Raw genomic sequence first — 7,460 nt, forward strand, 5'->3', positions numbered from 1 at the left:
ACAGGCACCCGCCACAATGCCCAGCCATTTTTTTAGTTGCAGCCATCATTGTTGTTTGGCGGGCCCGGGCTGGGGATTTGAACCCACCACCTTAGGTTTATGTGGCTTGGCGCCTTAGCCGCTTGAGCCACAGGCGCTGAGCCAATAATTGCATTTATTAAAGAAATTAAATTTTTAATGAGAAATCTTTCCACAAAAATATCATGAATCAAGTGAGTTCACTGGAGAATTCTCTTAAACATTAAGAAAATAAGAATACCAACCTTACATTCTTTCTGAAGTTATGAGAATAACATTACAAATTAAACTACTTCTCAACTCATTTTATAAAGTCATCAGACCCTGATTCCTGGTACAAAAATCCTAAATAAAACATTTTTAATTGAAATCCAGCAATATATAAAAAGCAAAATGTATCCTGACCAAGTGAAATATAGAATTGGTTTAAAATAAAAAATAAATCAATGCAATTCACCAAATTAACAAAATGTAGGAGAAAAATAATATTGTCATTTTCATACATGCAGAAAATAATTGTAAAATAAGTCCAACAGGACAATTTTCCCTTCAAGTGACATATTGCAATGCCTAAAGACATTTTTAGTTTTCACAACTCTGGGATAAAAGGGATACTACTGTCATCTAATGGGTGGAGGTAGGGACGCTGTTAAACACTCTACAATGCATAGGCCAGGCTCGAAACACCAGAAATTCTCCAATAAGATAAGGCAAAGAAATAAAATAATATAAAAATTGGAAAGGTAAAATTAAAGCTTTCTTTACCCTCAGATACCATGATTATTAATGTAGAAATTCTTAAGAAATCTATATTTAAAAACTATAGTACTTGGACTAGTACATGAATTTATAAAGGTCATTGAAAATCAGTTTTAATAACAAAAAATGTATATGTACTTGCAGAGAAGAATTGGAAAATATTTTTTAAATCATAGCAACAAACACAAAAAATATTTCAGAATACATTTAATAAGAAACACAAAATACCTCTAAACTGAAAACTATAAACATTCTTGAATGAAATTTTAAAAATTTAAATAGAGGGAGAGATACAGAATGTTCATGGATCAACAGAAACAATATTGTTGAGATGTCAATTTCTCCCAAACTGATCCATAAATTAAACACATTCCCAATCAAAACACTGAGGATTTTTGGGTTTTGGTAGAAATTAACAATGATTCTGCAAAAAATTGGAGGCCTCACCTTCTTTGATTTTGAGATGTATTATAAAGTTATAGTAATGAAGGTAATACATTAATCCAAATAAAATTAAAATAAGCTATGGTAATTAAAGTAATTTGTCATTAGCATACACAAATAAATGAATGGAATAGATTACAGAGTTAGGAAATATATCCATTATACAGAGTCAGTTGATTTTCCACAAAGTTATCAAGACAATGCAGGAAAGTTCTTTTAAACAAATGGAGCTGAGAAGACTAGAATAATTATATGGAAAAAAAATAAACTTCAAACCCTACCTTATATTATACATATTCATCTTGAATTCATTACATAAACATGATGTAAAAGCTTAAATTATAAAGCTTCTAGAAGAAAATATGGAACATCTCTGGAAACTTGGAAGACAAAGATTTCTTCGAGGTTGTACAAAAAAGCACTAAAATGAGAAAAATAGATAATTTTAAATTTCATTGATCTTAAACTTCTACTTATCAACAGACACTATTAAGAAAATAAAAGGCAAACTGTAGCCTGGGAGAAAAGTGTTCACAAACACATAACCGACAAAACATTTGTATCCAGAATATAAATACTAAAAAGGAAAAAAGCAACCCGATTTTAAAATGGGCAAAAATTTGAACAATTTACACCCTCAAAGGAGCTTTAATCCACAGGGAAGATTAGCACACACAAATATACGACTTGGAAAACAGCTGACATATAGGAGTTTAGTTTTCTTGGCAATAGTGTTTTCTGGGTTGACAACAGACATTTAGATGTACAAGTTCATATTTCTTGAGTGTGATTTGCTTGTCCTCAAATCTGCTCAGACTTAAAGAGACCACCCAGCATGGAGTTACATTCCTTCAGTGTCTTTCTTCCGTGCTGAGTGTACTCAGTAGGGCGGGTAGTAATTATGAATGAGGGTAGTCAGCAACTCCTTTCTGAAACAATGGGTATTTCGAGTTTATCTGGGGAAGACCCAGACAGAGCAGACGCAGGAACACACCTGGGTGAGGTGCTCGGCAACAGGAGCCAGGAGTGTCACATACAGGCAGGAAAAAGGAGCCAGTGTGTTAGCGCCATGGAGAGGTGTGTGGGCGTGGGAAATAGGAAAGAAAAGTTACAGCTTCCGAACCTAAGTCCAGGGAATGAGTTCAGAAAACTAGCCTAGGAAAACCTATTTTTTTTTTTTTTTTAGAACCAAGGGCTGAGAAAGAGGCCCTGGAAGAACTAAGGTAATTCAAAAGGGCTTGCTGCTTCCACTCCATCACTTCCCACTATTTTGAGTTTTCTATCATAAATTCAATCTATTCTTAGACCTTTGTGAGTCTTCCTGTGGGGTTCAGAGGCAGAGTATTCCTGAGGGTTTACAAAGCTACAACTTATATAATTTATCCTTTCATCATTGTTCAACAGCTGCAGAAGTAACCATTGATAATCTCCAGGAGTTTTAAAACATCTCACCAGCTGCTGAATATATTCACTTATCTACAAGCGATAATCCCAGGCCAGATGAGGCGAAATGTCCTCAGCTGTCCTGATTCTGCCCCTGGTGCTTTTCACCTTTTTACTTTGCTCTCCCTCTGTGTCCTCCAGCATCCCGGGCTAGAAGAGGCCCTCTTATAACTGGGGTAATGGAACCAGGGGTTAAGCAGGGAGATTGTTCTCAAAGGCTACCTTTCTGTGAGAGGCAGTTTTTATATAGAGTTTCTACATTCTTTCCCAAAGTTACTATTTTAGTTATATATCATTAAACCCGCTTTCCCAAGTTGTGGGACACTAACTATATATCATTAAATTCTTTTATCTCAAGCTGTAGGATACCAGCTATATATAGCAAAACTCTCCTATCTTAAGCTGTAGGACACCAAGTCTGCATCACAAAACTCCCTTATCTCAAGTTGCAAGATATTTAACAGTGTCTGTCACATTTTTGAGTTGCACTTTTTCCATTCGTTGTTTTCATTTTTTGTCCAGGGTGGTGATGGTCTTCAGGGTGCCAGCAGCGGGGGAGGACTTGTGGGTATGACTGTCTGATAACTAGTTAGATCATTAAGTAACTTTTGTTGCTAAAAGGGGGGGTGCAGTTGTTTTTTTCCTTACACTGTCATCTGTACCCCTCATCCTTACTGACAACTACACCTCTCACCCCAATCTCACTGCTACCAAGGTAGGAAAATTACTCTTAGTTCACCTGTGCAGGGTTAGTCTTTGACCCCTTTCTGTGTCTGGATGGCACAGAAAGCAAAAATTTCTTCACCTCACCTGACTACACCTCATCACACATATCCTAGCTAAAAAGGCTTACTCTGCCTTGGTTTATCTCCTGGATCCCACAGTGTCTCTGCTTCCTAATTAAGCAGATTTGGATGATCCCTGATAAAAATACAGTAACCTAGAGACTTACAACAAGAACTAAATCCCTTGGATAGTAATTCCAAATATTCCCAGGTCTGGATTTCAAGGTGATATCCCAGAGTCTCCGGGCTGCTCAGTCACTGTGTCCTCCATTCTGCCCTGCTCCCTGTCTACCTGGGAAGGTGTACCCTGTCTACCTCTCAAGGTGTCCTTAAGCGTTCTATCTTGAGCCAACTCTACTTCACCAACTCCATTCACAGAGGACTCCATGACATGGGGGCCCCAGATGTTTAGTCGTAAGCCCTCATCCATTTCACTCCCACTTGCATGATTTACTTGACATGTGTATATTAGCTAGTGAGATACTAAGATTCATTTCACCCTCAAAATAAGCTCAGCTTCCTCACCCATTATTCCAAGTCACCATCAGAGCCAAATCTTATCCTTATCTATCTATCTTTGATAACAGATTTCATCTATCCCCATTAAAAGCTTCCCTGGTTCCTTCTAATTATGAGAAACAGAATCTCTGCCTTTTCCTTTTTGAAAGTGTCCAATCCAATTTGGGTTTTCCACCAAGTTCCTATCCTATTTCTAAAAGATGCCTTTGAATCTTAGCTCATCTTCGGAGACTCTCGATGAGTAACAGCAGCACTGCTCAGTGCCCCGGCTTCTACCAGGTGACTCACCCCTGAGGAAACTCTGAGACGTCATTTTCTGGACTCACGTATCTGCCACTATTTAACAACAGCAAAACTATCTACTGCTGACTACAAACACAGCAGAGATGGTTTCCATCATGGGAAAAGAAATTAGTAACTGACAAATCTGAAAAATCAATCGTTCCCTAAGATTAGTATTAAAAAGAGCTCACAGTCCATGTTTTGAAAGTGGTTTTCTTGCTCCACAAAACACACTGGTCTACCTCAACAGAATGTTTTTAAGATAATTTACTACATGCTAACTGTAACTCAAAGAATTTAGACAATTAAAACCATCATACCATGATTCAGGAATAGTAAGAAAATAATTTTATAATTAATAGTGGTGTCATTTAGACATTAAACCTCATTAAGCGTATAGGAATTTAATTGATTCAAGCATTCTTTATACTTTTTATATGACTCATGTATTTTCTATTGGAAAATTTACTTCTATAGGTTCTTATGTTTCTGCAGTTGTTTTAATCAAAGCACCTATTACCTTCTTCATGGTCTATGAATCAACATAACAACTTGGCTACTCAGAAATGATTCTGCATTCATCAGAGTCAGCTGTGACAAGTATTTGTGTGAAAGGGCAACTAGGAGCATTTGTGCAGGCAGAATATTAATCAGAGGAAATATTAATCAGAGCAAATGGTTAGTGTATGCCCTCTATTGGTAAATTACATGAGTCACTTTCTAATTTCTGCTTCACTATATTATAGCTGCTTGGCAAGACAACCAGAATAATCCTTTAATTCTACCAGAAATTTGATTGCCTACCTTGGTCTAACACTTGAGGGAGGCAGAAATAAGGCAGCAAACAGAAGCCTTGAGACCAGAAGGATGAGAGGGCCCATTTCCCATGGAAGCAAGAGAGGTGAGAAGTGTCAAGTGCTGAGTCCCACGTTGATGGAACACTGGAGAGTCGGGGCTATGTCCTGCTGATGGAGCATGCAAGTAAACAAAAACCAACCGAAGGAGGAGAGTAAAGGCTGTTTATTCTGAGTGTGCTATAGCAAGAGAGACTGTACCAGAGACTTGCTTTTTGGCAGAGACTCAAAGGCAGGCACAGAAGAGGAAAAGCTTTACAGCAGCAGTTCTTAACCTGTGGGTCATGACCCACAGGAACTGTATTAAAGGGCCATGGCATTAGGAAGGTTGAGAACCACTGCTCTACAGTGTAAAAGAGAAAAGGCTTCGGGTGTGCCCTCATTGGAGGCTGTTGGCCTAGGGAAGCCATAGGTGAGCTCACTAGACTCTGGGCAACCTTTTTGATTGGTTAGAGGTGCATACCAAGCTTTTTCTTTTTGGTCCTAATTTGGAAGAAGGGACTAAACTGTCAGCTATTTATTAATTTTGACTATTTGGGGATGACTATTACAAAAGTTATTGTTTAGCTTCCTGGATTGTCACTGGAGATGGGATTGTCACTAGAGATAGCAACCTGGGTTTCTGCAAGTCCAGCTTTTAAGAGATTGGCTTCCTGGGTTGTTCATTGTAGATTAGTAGCTGTTGTCCTGGGCGGGTCACTGCAGGTTGTGGGTCAAAGTTTTATTTTTATATAGGGCCTGTTCTTTGTCCACTAGCATATCAGTCTCTTGGGAGTCTCTATCACTTGTATTCAAACTGATAAGCTAGTTCCGCACAGGACCTGGCTCTCTGGTCCCCAAGACTATTTTTCTTTTCTTTTTGCTTCTAAAACCATTTCTGTTTCTAAAACTAGGACTGTCTCATGTTTGGCACAAAAACTCTTCTATCTCAGGAAAGCCCTCAGTTCTAGGAAAATGGGAAAGGGTGGTTATCTCACCTGTATATATCCTTTCAATAGCCCTAATTAATTGAGTTGGTAAAGCAAAGTCGCAGTAGTTTTCAAGTTCTCATCCTAATTCAACATTCTCTGTTTCTGGAAAAATTAAAAAGCCTAAGTAAAAGAAAGCAAAAATAAATCCCTTGTCTCTTATAAGCAGTGTAGTAAACACTACATTTGCTTGATTATGGATTTATTTAATATCATTTGCTGATTAGTGCATTAGAATGCTACACCAGGAAGTGGGAAGTCCACATAGGTTGCCAAGCAGCTCTGTGACCTTGGAAAACCACAGAGAGTGTTGGGACTCAGAAATGAGACCTCAAAGTACAGTGTTTTGCATGCTGGTGGCTTTGGACTAAAGAATAACAGAGGTCCCTCTGATCTTCTCCAGCACTCTAGTCCTTCACCCCTCTTTTTTCCCCAAGCATAGGGAGAGGCTTTCTCTGAAATTCTCTTATCTGACTAAGGGAAATTCCTCCAAGAAAAATGAAATTGTCATTAAGCTTCCTCCACACAATCTCATTGAACAGGGAAGATTAACACACAGGGACAAAGACTAAAGGTGACTGATGCCACATATTTTTCTGAGAACTGCTACCTGAGAGACTTAATCTACATGAATGACACCTTTATCCATCATGCATATCCTCTCACCCTCCACAGCTGTGTGTGTGGCCACCTCACCCGGAGAAGCCCCAGGCCCCTGTTTCTCTATAACTATTTAAGCTTCAACCATCTGGCCTTTCTTTGAGCCTTTTATACTTTGTGAGGCTCCCCTGCATATGCACATAATAAATTTGTATGCTTTTTCTCCTGTTAATCTGTCTACTGTCAGTTCATGCCAGAGACTGAAGTTATTAAACCTTCAGAGAGTACAAGGAAAGTTTCCTTCACCTTTATAGGAACATAATGGTACTATGTACACACCTAGTTTTGATCATTTATTTTCTCTAGCTTTGAGAAAGTTACTGAACTTTTTGAGCCCAAGTTTTCTCATCTGTGTGAACTAAATAAAATCTTAAGCTCTCCCCTACCTGACTGAATGGACCCTCTCTTGACCAAGAGGATATATATCCTAAAGCTGAGTTGCTGCCCAGGAGAAGGGAAGTCAGACATGCCTCAACATGCCCCCCTCTCTTCTTGGAGATACCCTTTGAAACTCACTAACTGGCCTAAGGCTATTCAAGACAAATCTGTAGGTCCTTAATTTACATTAAAAATCACTTGTATCTGGGTGTATGGCTAGTGGCTTATCTCAGATTAACAGATTTCCTTATCTTAATTTACAACATTCCAAACTTTGGCTTGGCACCAGCCACATACACCAAGGGTGGTGGGTTTGAATCCAGTGTGAGCCAGCTAAACAACAATGACAA

This window comes from Otolemur garnettii, unplaced genomic scaffold (assembly GCF_000181295.1).
Source record: "Otolemur garnettii isolate 467f Iridium unplaced genomic scaffold, OtoGar3 scaffold00137, whole genome shotgun sequence".
Classification (NCBI taxonomy): Eukaryota; Metazoa; Chordata; class Mammalia; order Primates; family Galagidae; genus Otolemur; species Otolemur garnettii.